Source organism: Alosa pseudoharengus, unplaced genomic scaffold, assembly GCF_046254945.1.
Source record: "Alosa pseudoharengus isolate Yale_2024_CS ecotype anadromous, Long Island Sound unplaced genomic scaffold, YU_APseudo_1.1 YU_APseudo_1.1_scf_86, whole genome shotgun sequence".
Classification (NCBI taxonomy): Eukaryota; Metazoa; Chordata; class Actinopteri; order Clupeiformes; family Clupeidae; genus Alosa; species Alosa pseudoharengus.
In genome coordinates this window covers 5,846-22,599 of record NW_027468877.1, presented here as the reverse complement: position 1 = coordinate 22,599, position 16,754 = coordinate 5,846, and the positions used below count along the sequence as shown (strand labels likewise).

Here is a 16,754-nt window from a genome sequence, read left to right as displayed (position 1 = left end):
CAACAATAAGGTGCGCGTCATTTCCCATGTTGAATAAGTCACAACGCTTAGCGTTCAAGCCACTGATAAAGTGAGGTAACCTATGTGGTAAGACGCGCAAAGTGCCTGTACCCTATTTGTTTTGAACATGCTGATGTCAGGCTCATTTGCAAAATCCTCAACTCCATACGCCTTTTCAAAATTGGCTAGACCAGCGTTTCTGAAACTATGGGCCGCGGACGAGCACCGGCCGCAACGTGGATACTGCTGGTCCCAGAGCCGCAGAGTGAAATTATTCCCGGGGCTTCGTCTGATAATTTGCTGCGCAATTGATCAAGGAACCGCGGACCGACAGAAAAAGAAAACAAACGTTTCTGCAATCAGTGTCATCAAACATAGAGGCATTAGCCTGGCGAGCCAGGCATACCATTAGTGTTCATTCAATGATGCGTGTGCGCGAGAGAAACTGAAACCACTCGATAACGTTGGTAGCAAAGCTCCGATTCAACCTATTGAAGCTATTTAATTATGAAACGACATTTAATAGAACGATGTGGATTTGTGCAACTTCCATAAAAGCACAGACTAATACACTATCTAGCATTGTATTGTATAGTCAAATTTGAATAAAGTGGCCAAAAGCTATTGTGGCATAATTAAATGTCATGTTAATATTCTTTCCATTTGCCTACCAGTGTATGATGCTTGCATGAGGGAAACATCCCAAAACAATGCCACCCATATAATTGCTGGTGTTTTGAGAAGTATTTATCACACTGTAAAAAATACAACTTGCCTTTAGTACTGCCAAATAACTTTTCTGACTAAACAGAACTCAAATAATCAAATAGTGTAGTAAAACTCATTATAACAAGTTTTCACAACTAATTTGGGAATTTCACCTAACAAACTTAAGAAACTGAGTTGACTCAACTTGTATAATTAAGTATCTATAAGAGAGAAGTTTCCCAAAGTTCACTGAACTTTTTAGTCAAGTTGGCGCAAGCGCATTGTTTCCTAACGTATCAAGGCGACCTGTGGGCTGCGGCTTGAATTTGTCAGGAGGACAGAAGCGAGACACCTTCCCTACCTCTATGCGGCATGGAGCAAATGACAACAGAATTGTCAAAGGTAAGTAAGGCATTTAGTTTTATCCAATATCCAATTGTTGATCTGACTGCCCACATTCCGTTAGCAGCTATCACTAGCTAACGTTAGTGATGTCTAGTTATAACTGTGAATGGTAGAAGCTTGCAATGTTCTGGGAAGACATAACCGATAATGCTGAACAAGGATGTTCCTAAAACATTCACTTTCAGGACAACTTTGTGTAAAATGGATGTCAGCAAGGAACATTCTTGGAAATAGTGTGGTGTTGTTGAAATAGTAGCTATTAGGCTAAGCTAGCCTGCTAGCTAATCTTAGTGGCTAAATTCCACAACTAGTGATAGCCATACAGCTCTGCTGCTACAGCTCAATTATCAAGGCAATGCAATAGTATAACTGTCTGGTTAGCTATTTCCCTGTTTTGCTGAAAACATGTATGTTCCTAAAATATTAACCTTTATAGAAAGACCTTTTTATTGGATGCCAGCGAGGGTAGCTATCTCACTGTGCAGTAAGCTAAACCCCTGATTAAACCTCACTCCCGCCCAAAGTTTTTAGCAATGTCTTGCAACTGCTGCTACTCGATCTGCAGAAGCGCTGCATATAGGTTGAAAAAAATTAAATGGCAATGTAATTTTTAATGCAACATATGTCAATAGAATGCAGGCACATAAAACAGTGGCAACCCCACATTCGCCGATCGCGCTCCCTTAACAAATGCTTGATCAGAGCCAACAAATGGACAAGTTATAGCTTCATCACTACGTAAATGTCCTCCAAGATGTTTAAAAAAGTCCACTGCACTACAAACATATATAAAAAATAATAATTTTCTACTCTTGTTGTTGCAGACTCTTCTGTTGCTATGCAATGTAAGGAGTGTCCATTTTCTCACCCGGAGAGACCCTCCTGACCCATTACAGGCTTCATCAGTCACCAGGGAAAAAGCTGGCTCTGCCTCCACCCCCAGTGCATGTGCATCTTTAAGACTTTAGGTAAGCTTACATTAAAATTTAATTTGGCACGGTACCATGCAAAAGACAAATCACCTCAGGTCGAAACTACATTCAGTTGTCAATAGTGTACATTCCAATGTGATTGCAGTGCAGTGAACTTTTTTTTAAACATCTTGGAGGACATTTACGTCGTGGTGAAGCTATAACTTGTCTATTTGTAGGCTGCGACCATAGCATTGGCAATGTACAAAACTTTGCGACACACAAAAGTAGGAAGCACAAACACTTCATAATTAGGGAACTCGGAAATGCAGTAGGTGCACCAGTTAATGATGAACTCAACGTGTTTTAAAATGTATGCAAATGATCGCATATTTAATTAGATACTGCCTAATTTGCATATAAATTAAACACTAAATTACAGAAAACTTGTAATACTTTTTTTTCTCATATTAATGTAAGTAATACATTAATATGAGTATAAGTAATACAACTGGGAAAGTTTCATAGTGATATCTGCTAGTTAAAAATGTTACCCTATTCACCTGTAGTGTCTAGCCTTAAGTAAAAAAAGAATTAAGAAGACATCTGAGCTGCACCGGCGTTCCTCTCCTTCTCTTTACATTTTCTGTCCTGGCCTGGTTGCACCAGATGGTCGCTAAAAGGCACACGTGCGGAGAACTTTTAATTTATTTTTTGCAAATTTAGTGATGTAGTTCTGTGCTTTTCCACCAAGGATGCAGATGCTGAGGAGGACTAGAGGCATGAAAATTGGAATCTTGACTGTCATTGAAGACGACCACGCCATGAAAGCACCGGACACTGTCACCAATATCGCCTTCGTCCTGGAAGAGACTGTTCTACAGGACATCAAGGATCTTCCATCTGCACTGGCCTACCTATGCGGACTCCTGCATGACATGGGGTGCCAATACTTATGACCCCTGTATTTTAAGGAAGAACATTTATTTATTTATGATACATTATTCATTCACAAAGACAATTGGTGTTCTTATATGTTGGATATTCCCTCATTGTTTAACTTAAGGCATTAAGATCAATTTCCAAAAGATGATTTAATATTCTTCTTTTTAGTCAGCGTTTGCAGAGGTGCCAATAATTCTGGAGGGTACTGTAGGTCAGGGGTGTTCACACTGGCTAAAAATAAAAACATTGTTTGATCTATTTGGATTTTTGAGTTGTTATTTAGACTTGTTTTTGGTTAGAGTCAATGTATTAGTTGGCATTAATATATATTTTCAAGTTGGGAGCATTTGTTGATTCAACTTGATTATTTAAGTTCTTTACTGTCAAGTAGAACTTACTCAAAAAAGCTAGTGAAATGTGTTGACTTGTTTTTTTAAGTTGGAAGAACTTTTGATTCAACTTGAATTTTTGAGTTGCCAACCTAATGTAAGTCCACCTTACTTACAATACTAAGTTGTCATTACTAGATATTTCAAGTTAAAAGCACTTGATTCAACTTGAATTTTTGAGTTGCTAACCTACTGTAAGTCCACCTTACTCACAATACTAAGTTGGCATTACTAGATATTTCAAGTTGGGAGCATTTGTTGATTTAACTTGAATATTTGAGTTCTTCACTGTCAAGTTGAAATTACTCAAAAAAGCTAGTGAAATGTGTTGACTTGTTTTTTTAAGTAAACGCAGAGAGTTTTTTTTTACAGTGCATGCAACCATGCAAAAGCAATGAATTAATTATATTTTACATTGGTAAAGCAGTCCTCTAATGTGCATGTTTTCACAAACTTTTTGTGAACAGTGTTAGCACTTTAAACATTGGCTGCTTTGAAGTGCATGTATAACAATATAGCATAACAATAATAATTGATAATGATAATTTGATGGGGGGTGGGTTCATGTAGGTGCCATGACCGGCCCTCAGGTCAAAGAAGTTTGACAAACATTGAACATTGTCTATGTCCATGGCAACACTGGCATACAAATAAAGTATATCAAAGGTCTGACATTAGACCTGATGGTAGCATTTGATGGTGATTTCTTTTTTTTACACATGTTTTTGAACAGTTTACTTAAGTTTTCCCTTCAGTTGAGTTCAAAATAAAATGGACACAACGAAATAACAAACACTTGATTTAAAAAAAAAAAAAAAGTCGTTTAGATTAGTCGACTAACCGAAAAATTAGTCGAAAGATTAGTCGTTAGAAAATTAGTCGTTAGTGGCAGCACTAATTGATAAGAAGATAACATTATTGCTATGACCGAAAACTTACACAGCAGGCCTTCAGCGACATCATAAAAAAATTGGCTCCGTTACGCCACTTGGCGTGCCGGAGGATTAAAGAAAAACTAGATCTAGGTGGATTTGACATTCCTAAATTGCTGTTTGCATAAGTAGTAATTGCTTTGTTGTACTGTCTGCTCTGCAAAATGTTCCATTGTGAGTGCTGATGAGTGTTGTCTCTGCTTCTCATCCACAGTGTCATCTTCACATGGAGACCTGGTTGCAGCCCTTTGTTTTTATCATTTAGATATCAAGTTTCTGCACCCATTCACATCGGGAGTGCAGCTGTGGAGAGTCAAAAGCTTCAGATTCCTGGGTATAAACCTCAGTGAGGATCTGAGCTGGACACACCATATTGGTGTGGTCACAAAGACAGCAGCTCTTATTTCTGCACCGTCTGCGGAAATTTGCCATGGACTACAACATATTGACCAACTTTTACCGCTGTACAATAAAGAGCATTCTGACTGGTGGCATAACAACATGGTATGGTAACATCACTGCCCAGGATCGAAAATCGCTACAAAGAGCACAACGCATTACAAGGACTGAGTTAACATCCATCAAGGACCTCTACAGCCAGCGCAGCAGAAGAAAGGCCAAGCGTATAGTTTCTGACCCCAGTCATCCCAGCCACTGTCTTTTCACCCTCCTGCCTTCTGGCAGACGATACAAGAGCATAAGGACCCGTACCAGCAGATACAGGAATAGTTTTTACCCGCTAGTCATCAGGATGCTGAATCGTCCTTGGAATTCCCCACATAATGGAACTTAATTTTTTGGATTTTGTTTTACCCTCTTCCTCCTCCTCTCTCAATCCTATTCTTTTATTATTAGTGGGTTTGATCCAGCAAGCCCACAGCATGGCTGAAAGCAAGCCCACTATTGTTCTTCTTAAGTTTACTTATTAGTGGGTTTGATCCAACAAGAGGCTTGCGGAGCAAGCCCACTATTGTTCTTCTTAAGTTTACTTTATTTATTATTCCTTTTCGAAAGAAGCCCAGTTCAATGCCTTGCCAGCATTAAGTGTAAAGGCAATGTAAAAAAAGATGAGACAGCGCGAAGCGCTGTCTCATCTTTTTTTTAAAGCCAAACCATGTTCATATAGGTCATTAAAAAAATAAATAAATAGTATTTTCCAAATCCATTCAGCCCAGTCCTATGCCCAGCTAGCTCCATTCAAACTTAGTCATGTGTACAGTTGTATAGATTATTACATTGAGAACCACACTTTCATGCAGATATTATGCACATCCACGCATCATTATTATTCAAGTTAAGTTACTCATCATTGCCCGGCAAGAAGTCCACAATCAATTGTCTTGCCACGATCTGTGGAGCTTACAGACAACGTTATATTACTATAGGTTCTGTATGCTATTTAAAGCCGACCTAACGATGAGTCCCTTCATGACGGTGTGTTGCAATGCATTCTGGGTGCTGTGCTGTGATTCGACGGCTCGTCACCTGACCCAACAAACAACAACTCTCTGGGATGTGGCGTAAATATCGCGTAAAAACCTTGTTGCCAGAACAACAGGGAAGAGGCAACAGGATAGCAGCACGAAAGATACACAGGATACACACGGAATTTTCATGGACGTCCTCATCAGTCTATGGTCTAACTTATAAACGTGTCGGGTCAACGTCAACGATATGTAAGTTAGGCTAACGTAAACGTTAGCTATTTGCTGTTGTCATATGCTTTACGTGATGGCCATTCATCACACTGAATCAGAATTACCTTAGCTCTCAGTAAGTTACAGTTTATTATAGTCATGTGATTTACATAAAGTAGTAAACAACAGTAGGCCTAATGTTACACGTGTGAACAAGTTAAATTCTACCCCACAAGCCACAATAGGAACGTTCAAGTAAGCGTTAGCACATATACAAACCTTTTAAGGTTAGCTAACATGCTAAGCATTGAAAATGAATGCGTTAGCAATAGCCACTGCTTTTTTTGAGCTGACAAGCCATGGAAATGCGTTAACGTAATCAGCCAAATTGACTCACTTCTTAACCTTGGTATGGTGTTACAAGGATGTGGAGTCGACATGTAAATTGTTAGTATGGTTTTAATGTGTAAACAGACCAACCATGATTTTGCAATGAAGTCATTTTAGGTACTACTTTCACGAAGTCTGTAGTTCTGTCAAAGTTTATCTTATCGTTGAACAGACTACATGGTTATCTTCCTTAGACTTCGTAGATGTAGTTACTACAATTTGGAAGCGAAATTCAAAGTGTAAATATGGTTTTAATGTGTAAACAGACCAACCGCGATTTTGCAATGAAGTGAATGGAGACATTTTAGGTAGCCTACTACTTTCACGAAGTCTGTAGTTCTGTCAAAATTTATCTTATCGTTGAACAGACTGCATGGTTATCTTCCTTAGACTTCGTAGATGTAGTTACTACAATTTGGAAGCGAAATTCGAAGTGCAAATATGGTTTAAATGTGTAAACAAGACGCCTGATGTTTAATATATGTTAATGAATGGGCACAGTATTATTGTGTACAGTAATGGGCTATCAGTAGTATGAACAGTTCATGTGTTATGTGATTTACATAAACTAGTAAACAACAGAAATGTTAAAAGCTGGTATTGTGTTTCCTGAATTCTTACATTCAGGCATTCAAATGAAATGTAATTAAATAGCATATATATACTCTATCAGTGTATGATGCTTGCATGAGGGAAACATCCCAAAACAACGGCACCCATATAATTGCTGTTGTTTTGAGAAGTATTTCTCATGCAAGCATCATGCAACAATGCAAAAACAAAGAAACTAGTGTAGGTACTACTTTCACGAAGTCTGTAGTTCTGTCAAAATTTATCTTTAATGTGTAAATAGACCAACCGCGATTTTGCAATGAAGTGAATGGAGACTTTTTTGGTAGCCTACTACTTTCACGAAGTCTGTAGTTCTGTCAAAATGTATCTTATCGTTGAACAGACTACATGGTTATCTTCCTTAGACTTCGTAGATGTAGTTACTACTACAATTTGGAAGCGAAATTCGAAGTGCAAATATGGTTTAAATGTGTAAACAAGACGCCTGATGTTTAATATATGTTAATGAATGGGCACAGTATTATTGTGTACAGTAATGGGCTATCAGTAGTATGAACAGTTCATGTGTTATGTGATTTACATAAACTAGTAAACAACAGAAATGTTAAAAGCTGGTATTGTGTTTCCTGAATTCTTACATTCAGGCATTCAAATGAAATGTAATTAAATAGCATATATATACTCTATCAGTGTATGACGCTTGCATGAGGGAAACATCCCAAAACAACGGCACCCATATAATTGCTGTTGTTTTGAGAAGTATTTCTCATGCAAGCATCATGCAACAATTCAAAAACAAAGAAACTAGTGTAGGCCTAATTATATTTTACATTAGTAAAGCAGTACTCTGATGTGCATGCTTTCACAAACTTTTGTGAACAATCTTAGCACTTTAAACATTGACTGTTTTGAAGTGCATGTATAGCAATATAGTATAAAAATAATAATTGTGATATCATTACAATTTGATAGGGGTTGGGAGGAGGGGGTGGGTTCATGTAGGTGGGCCCTATGACCCCAAAGTATGCCTTGACTGGGCCTCAGGTCAAAGAAGTTTGAGAAATGCTGATGTGGACGACAAAGCAGCAAGGAGGCGTCGTGTGATCATTTAAACAAGTTTTATGACAAGGTCGATAAGGGTGGGAAAAATCTTACATTTCTGTGCAAACTTTGCCCGCACTTCAGTCACATTGTCTTTTAAGAAAATGCAGTCCTTTTTTCGGTTCCAGCAGCCAACAACCTCAGAACTGACCCTTCAGGCCTCTCAGGAGGCGCTGGCCTTTAACCGCAGCCAGAAGAGAGTCAGCAGAAATTTGATTGCCTTTAAAAAATCTGACTTCTTAAAAAATCTTAAACTGGCTGCATTACGTGATTATTTCTGAGATTCTGATACGTTTTTAACCATGACCTATACACAGTTCTGGTTTGAAAATGTATCTCTTAAAATAATCACTTTATGCAGTCAGCTTAAGATGGCTTACTAGCAACTAACTAATTACCCTAGCAACAACCTAGAAACCACCCCTGTAATGTCAACCTAGCGACCACCATAGCAACCAGCATAGCAACCATGTTATTTATGCGTTTTAGCTTATTGGATGTTGCGTTAATGCAGACAACTTTTGATACGTGTGCCCGATTTTCATAAATGAGGTACCGTTGGAATCCTTGGATGAGGCCGAGTTCCATGCCACTGATCAAACCCACTCTTGCAGTTCCTCGGAACCGCAATTCTAGTTATATCTTCTTTTTCACCCACTTTTTGGCCGAACTACTGCTCCTAGACCGTTTGAGCTATCGACGCGGTTCGAACTCCAAAAATTCAGGCCCGAACCGGTGTAACTTGCTTGTTAATTTCGTGTCGCTGGCCCTTGTCGTTTTCGCAGTATTCCCGTTTTTCGGCGTTTTTGGGCCCCATTGAAATGAATGGCGGAATGTTCAAGGATTCTAATTCGATTGTGACATCACAGCTCTAATTGTTTAAGCTTGCACCTGGCAGAGTTCTGAGCCATCTGGCAGAGCTCTAATGGGCTGGGCTGGGCTGTCTGTGTATATGAAGGTGTGTGCATGTAACTTTTGACCCGTATGTCCGATTTTCATGAATGAGGTACCGTTGGAATCCTTGGATGAGGCCGAGTTCCATGCCCCTGATCAAACCCACTCTTGCAGTTCCTCGGAACCGCAATTCTAGTTATTCTTGAAGTTGAATGGACACTTCAACACAAGGAATTTCAATGCTGATAAATGCTTATTTATGAGTACGATGATGAAGTTGAACTTGTTTTTTGTAGACATTAATTAAATAAACCTAAATGTAAAAACAAACCCTCTTCTATTATTTTGTTCAGTGATTCATATATTAACATTTTTGTTAAGCATTTTTGTAGCTTTTAGATAATGGTTGAACCATATTGATTCAGTAACATTATTTCAACCTAATGTAGATTCCCATTTAGGTGATGGTTGAAACACCATTGATTCAATGTCAGTATGAAGGCAGCAGCAGAACTACAGTTACACCCCACTAATGATCAGCAGGCAACCTGTAGAGAGAGTCTCAAGTTTTAAATACCTTGGTGTCCACATTACTGAAGACTTAAAATGGACTGTTAACACTCAATATGTTCTGAAGAAGTCCAGACAACGACTCTACTTCCTTCGTCAGCTAAGGAAATTCAAAGTTTCTACATCCATCATGAAGGCCTTCTACACTTCAGCGGTTGAGAGTGTTCTAACTGGTAGCATTATCACCTGGTATGGAAACTCCACAGTTAGAGATTGTAGTACTCTGCAGAGAGTAGTGCGCTCAGCTGAACATACTATAAGAACTCAACTCCCTGCTCAACAAGATATCTATTCCAGAAGAGTACTCCTAAGAGCCCAAAAGATTCTGAAGGACTCTTCTCATCCTAACAATAGATTATTCCTACTGCTGAAATCAAGAAGACGCCTATGTAGTCACAAAGCCAGAACTGAGAGACTCAGGAGAAGTTTTTATCCCCAGGCCATCTGAACTCTGAACTCACACTATACTGACTTTGCACACATTCACTCCTCAGCACTCTCAAACATTTCCCAACTCTTAACTCACACTATACTGACTTTGCACTCATTCACTACTCAGCACTCATGACCCCCCCCCCCCCCCCCCCCACACACACACACCTACAAGACTTTTAGCACTTTTACATCCCTCTCCTATGCTACAGACCTTTTATTTATTTTGTTATTTCATCACACGTCAAAACACACACACACATATCTGACTTTCTCCAACTTTTGCACATCTCCATAGAACTTTTTATTTATTATTTTTGATTTCTCCTCCATCTACCCATGTCCTTGATTGCCTAGCCTTTCTGCCCCCCCCCCCCCACCCTACCCCCATCCCCAACACACACACAAAAAACACACACACTTACATCATCACCGTCATCACCTCACATACATACAGCACACTGCTTGCTACAGTAAGCCTCCTCTACATACTTGTTGCACACTGCAACCCCCCTCCTCCCTACATACACAGCACATTGTCTTCAGGATCTTCTCCAACACACATCCTCTACATACTTACAGCACACTGCCCCCACCTACCCACACACACACACAGTCACTGCTCCACTCCCCTCCTGCCCACACACACATCTTCACAGTCATCACTCACATACATCATACATACAGTACTCTGCTTAAAATAGTAAGTCCCTTCACCATACTTGCAGTACACTGCTCCCCCCCCCCCCTACATACACAGCACATTGTCTTCAGGATCTTCTCCAACACACATCCTCTACATACTTACAGCACACTGCCCCCACCTACCCACACACACACACTACACACACACACACACAGTCACTGCTCCACTCCCCTCCCGCCCACACACACATCTTCACGGTCATCACTCACATACATCATACATACAGTACTCAGCTTGAAATAGTAAGTCCCTTCACCATACTTGCGTTACACTATCCCATCTCCCCTGTCATCCCCCCAACACACACACCAAGACCCCTGGCAGTTGGGTTAGCCCCTTGAGCCGTGGATCTGCCCAAGGTTTCTTCCTTGGTAAGGGAGTTTTTCCTTGCCCCTGTTGCTCTTGGGTGCTCCTTGTTGGTGCCCCCCCCCCCCAATCCCAATCCTCCCCCACCTTTCTTATGCAGCCCTTGCCACTTAATCTACTAAAGCCCTCTTCTACTGCACTTTTTACCCCCCCCCCCCCCATTAATGCACAAATAGGCTGACACCAGACATAATTTCACTGCATTTCTTACTTCCAGTAACTATATGCATGTGACAATAAACTTCCTGTTATCATTGTCTCCTTGATTGAAAATCCAATGTTGATTCAACAGAAAGTAGAGGGGACACTTTCAACATCGGATCAATGTTAGGCTTCAATGTAGTTTCAACATTTCTGCCAAAACATATTTCAACGTTGATTCAACTGAATTTTGCTATGTGGGGCACCTTTATTGTCTATGGCCCACATTGGCAGGCAATCACAGACACCTGTCTGATTTCCAGTCAGTCACATGCTCCTCCATTGGCCTCCAGTGATTGCTGGCCCCACAAAGAAGGCGTCGCTATTTACGTACGTTCTCGAGCCCAATGAGGTATCTAGCAAAGATTCTATAGTTAACTTTATCAACCGTCTCTGTATCTAGCTTTCTAATATCTATGGTCGAATCCCCATATCCACGCGAGTAAACGGAAAGGGCGGGACTTTGGCTCTTTTAACGTGGGCGCCGAAAAGAAAACAGGAAGGTAACGCAGCTGCCATGCACACGCCATGCATCCGATGTGAATGGATTAGTATACCGTTGCCCATTAAAATGAATGGGAGTAGCTGTCAGTCTCCCCAGGTCTACAAACACGGGCGATAAACGGTAACAAATGCGTCGAAGTGCAACGCTTGTGTTAGCGTTGCCAAGGATGCCTGCTAGCAAAATGTCCATTTAGTGTGAGACGCAAATTATACGAGTTTAGACTATAATAATTACTAACTTGAAAACAACAACCCCAATTTGTAAGGATCGATCATACAGTTGTCAATAAGTTTAGCGTTAACCTGCCCGTGAGGACAGCGGCAACGTTACTGTTCGCTGTCTTAATTTGGTGCCTGACTAGTCACACACACACATTAACCCAGTTCACAAACTGTACAACAAATTATATGTGATCTGCAGTGACGCTCAGACATCTTACCGTTCAAAAGATTGCTGCTGTAGCGGACAAAAACTATTTCAACAGCTTCGACCAGAAACGATATCCCAAGGCGCAATCGTTTTGTTTTAAACCACTTCCGTGCGGGCTCTCTCACTTTCAAATGAATTGACCTCCCCAGAATAAGTCCCGCCTCCGTAACTTCCGTATCCATCCAACTTCCGGGCGTGGATTACGGTGTGTTTCCACACAACGAAATTTCGCGTCGCTCTCATTGAGGTTGAATGGAGACGAAATTCGCCCTAGTTTGGCGAAATGAAAGCGAATCGCCGAGGCAGGCGAAAAAAAGTTGGCCAAAGTTTAACTTTATTTAAATGAGGACCAATCGAGAACCAATCAGGTCCGCGTCTTTGTGTTTGGAGGCGGGAGTTACAAAAAAGTGTGACCAAGATGGCGGCGACTACCTGAGCTGTAACACGAACATTTGTATGTGATTAAAATGTTTCTACACGAACATTGCCACTTGTATCAACACGAATTGTGGTTTATATGCCACACGAACTTAGTCAGAGCACATACACCACTAAATAGACCACTATATATGTTAGTTTAAGCACTCGATCTTTTTAGCTAGCTGACAGGCGAAATGCTAGTATTTTAGGACATTGGATTGCATTGTAAACCTAGCTAGACAGCTAGGCTACATGCTGCAACACAGGTATGAAATATATTATGTCTTTGTGACCTTGTTGTTTCTATGAACATGAATTGTTGTTTATATGCAACATCAACTTAGTCGAGGCATAAAGACCCCTGGATATCTTCATTAAGTACTTAAACATTTGAATTAGCTGATTAGCCTAATTAGCTCGCTTGCCACCACTGGCTAGACACTGCAGTCAAAAGGTTAGCGGTTTCGCCGTCACGCCCCCGAGTTCGACTTCGGTTGAGTCTGACTTGGTCTGGCTTTCTACGTAAACGTGATCTAGCTAGCCGGGAGGAGCTACAACAGAGGGCAGCTCATCCCGGACAGAAAGGCTACAGCAGAGCCCGTCTACGGAGAGCCTTGCCACTCCGTATTAAGTCCCATTGTACCGAATTTTGGATGCAGTTCCACCAGAGTTCCACTGGGGGCGATCGCCATGAGTGCAGAATGAATGGGAGTCAATGGAGCTAGACAGCTAAATTTGTCTCTTCCACCTGATTGTCGTTGACAAATCTCAGATTTGATTGTAGTTTGTATAACTTCAACATGGGTTATAGGTCAAAAGTTGAATGGAGTACTTATGTCCTTTTGATTTCTTACAGGTTGGGTCGTTGTTGCACATAACACGCTAGCATTGTGCTAATGAATGACATCATTGACACATTTGAAAGGCTTTTTAGAACAATGAAAGCCTGTGGTGCAGGTTTTTTTTTTTGTCTTTTCTGGCAATTTTCTAGTTGGTAATAAACATTTAAACAATTATAAATTGTATTTGATGTTGTAAAGTATCACAAAAAAGAAATATAATAAGGAAAAGTAGGTGATATTAAACGGTTAGCAACAGGTTTGCGAAGATTCTTATTTCTCCCACAATGCATTCCATGACGTCACATGAGGTACTCGTTTTGGGAAGACATAGGAAAGGCCGCCTTGATACCATTGAGAGAGACTACGATTAGTGAGAGTAGCAGCTAGTGAGAGAGTAACAGTGTCAGATATATAAGTAAATATAAAGATAGAGATAGCCTAGATAGATAGATAGAGATAGATAGATAGATAGTGAGAGAGAGATAGCATAGATCAGCGGTTCCCAAACTTTTCCCTCCGCGTACCACCGCCTACATTCCGACTCGGCTCGCGTACCCCCACCATCCGACACATAAACACATAACCCCCCCCCCGCGTTGACAATATTTGTCCGTTTCCCGGTTTTAGGTGCGTGCATTTGGTCAGTTAAAAAGTTATGAAAATTAGCCTGCATAGTAGCCTAACTACATCCACATACAATATCTTATCTTATAATAGGCCTACAACAACGCATGACAAGGATGTATTCGTTTGTACAACACTATACAGTCTAGAAAGACTAAACTTAGGCTACCTTTAGTTTGTTAAATGTAAAGCCTAGCTTAATGTTACCTTTCTTTCAAAAACCTGTTATATCCGCGAAACTTTCCCCCCACGGACCATCCAACAAAAGTAACGCATTCTATTAGCTATTCCAGGCGTCATGTTTAATAAGCTGCCCTTTTTTTGATGAACACATACAGAGTTTATAAATGATAACCTTTAATTTCACGTTTTCATATCATTATGACCTGATTCGAAATTATGTATTTATTCATGAATTAATTACAAAAGATTTAAAATTTTCATTTTATAGGCTACCTGTCCGCCATAGCCCTTTTCATCTCGCGTACCCCCTAGAAGCAGCTCGCGTACCACCGGGGGTACGCGTACCACAGTTTGGGAATCCCTGGCATAGATAGATAGTAGTGAGAGATAGCATAGCATAACATAACATAGCTGATGGAGAGAGGGAGAGAGTAGATATATAAATAAATAGATAAAATGGTTTACTACTGTGTTTGTGCCGGGTGCAAGAACTCCAGCAAAACTGGACTTAGGGTCCATTGCTTCCCCAAGGACAAAGGGATCTTCCGAAGCTAGGTGCAATTTGTCAAGGTTAGGTGGGCAGATTTTTCAGCTAGCTCCGTCACCGCCTTCTCGAGAATATGTAGCGCGCATTTCAAGGAGGAGGATTACCACTCAGGGGATGCCAAGATGGTCTCACTTGGTTTAAAGAGTGAGAGGATGGCGAAGTTAATTCCTACCGCTTTGCCGTCTGTGCATGCAAACCTCTCTGCCTGCCCTGTCCCGAGGTCCAGAGACACCGTCTGCCGCAAGCGAGATATTGCCACGGTAAGCATCATGCTAATGTTTACAAGCTGCGCGTTAGCTAGCTCTGTGTGTTTGCGTTTTGTGTTAGACTGCTACGGTTCTCTTTCACATATATTTGTCCATGACCGTGTCACCAGGGCTGTAGTGGAGGCTAACGCAAGTAAACACAGTTTACCCACCTCTGACATTTCAGAAACAGAGTTTATCCACTTCTCACTTCAGAGTTTAGCTACCTCCCAATACAGTAAATGCACTACCTCATAGAGTTTATGCACCACATGCACTCTAGACATGTATTACCACTAGTATTGATGTAAACATTTAACAGTAACCTTCAACATCATCAAATATGTTCTGAATGTCTTTCATGTATTTTTGAATACATCGAGTAGCGCATATCAGGGTCCACTGTACTGTAATCTTTTTTCTCTTGTGTACCCTCTTCGCTGACCTTTTTTATATTTGTTTTCACAAGATGTTGACAGACGCCTCACAGCAGGAGACCATGGACAGTGTGATACTGGGGATCAGCCCTTGCCCACCTCCACTTCTGATGCTGGGACACAGGTGTACCAGGCTGGCTTTAGTCTGTTGGTTTGTGATATCATATTTGAGTGTTATACTGTATTGGTTATGTAAGTGGTAATAATTGTCGCTGTACCCCATTCAAGGGGTGCTGCATGTCTGCTCCTATGTCTGTGTGCTTGGATTTTCTTTTTTGTTGTTATTTGCATGACATTTCTTGTATGTAATTCAAAATAATTTACCAATCATTTTACCTGTGCCTTGTCAACCTGTGAGCGGTGTTGTCTGGGCTCACTGTGTGTCTGCTTGATGTGCTTTTGCATGTATCACTGCATGTACAGTATGCATGCATGAAATATCATGGGTTTGTGTGTGAGAAAGAGAACCATCAGCTGACCCTCAGGTAAGACCACACTATTGCAGGCCAAAGAAACAAGGTGCAAACATTTCGCGTCTAGCCCTTCATCAGTGTTCCTTGTATGTGTACCCCCCCACCCACCCCCATCCCCAACACACACACAAAAAACACACACACTTACATCATCACTGTCATCACCTCACATACATACAGCACACTGCTTGCTACAGTAAGCCTCCTCTACATACTTGCTGCACACTGCCCCCCCCCCTCCCTACATACACAGCACATTGTCTTCAGGATCTTCTCCAACACACATCCTCTACATACTTACAGCACACTGCCCCCACCTACACACTACACACACACACACACAGTCACTGCTCCACTCCCCTCCCGCCCACACACACATCTTCACCGTCATCACTCACATACATCATACATACAGTACTCTGCTTGCAATAGTAAGTCCCTTCACCATACTTGCAGTACACTGCTCCCCCCTCTCCCCTACATACACAGCACATTATTTCTCCAACACACATCCCCAACATACTTACAGCACACTGCCACCCCCCCCCCCCATACACAGCACATTGTCTCATTAGGAAGCTTCTCCAACACACATATTGCACACTGCCCTCTCCCCACATACACAGTACACTATCCCATCTCCCCTGTCATCCCCCCAACACACACACCAAGACCCCTGGCAGTTGGGTTAGCCCCTTGAGCCGTGGATCTGCCCAAGGTTTCTTTCTTGGTAAGGGAGTTTTCCCTGGCCTCTGTTGCTTATGGGTGCTCCTTGGTGCCCCCCAATCCCAATCCTCCCCCACCTTTCTTATGCAGCCCTTGCCACTTAATCTACTAAACCCCTCTTCTACTGCACTTTTTACCCTCCCCCCCCCCTACATACACAGCA

General features: G+C 41.2%; 1 protein-coding gene across 2 annotated transcripts in view; it reads right to left on the bottom strand.

Annotated features, from left to right (window-relative positions):
• LOC143113491 (mitotic checkpoint protein BUB3) overlaps positions 1 to 12,230 on the bottom strand; it is a 46,699-nt gene extending 34,469 nt beyond the window's left edge. For both annotated transcript variants that reach the window (XM_076275443.1, XM_076275442.1), the window contains exon 1: positions 12,105 to 12,230. The gene's annotated coding sequence lies outside the window, so the exon portion shown is untranslated. The remainder of the gene's footprint in view (positions 1 to 12,104) is intronic.
• Between the last annotated feature and the right edge of the window lie 4,524 nt (positions 12,231 to 16,754).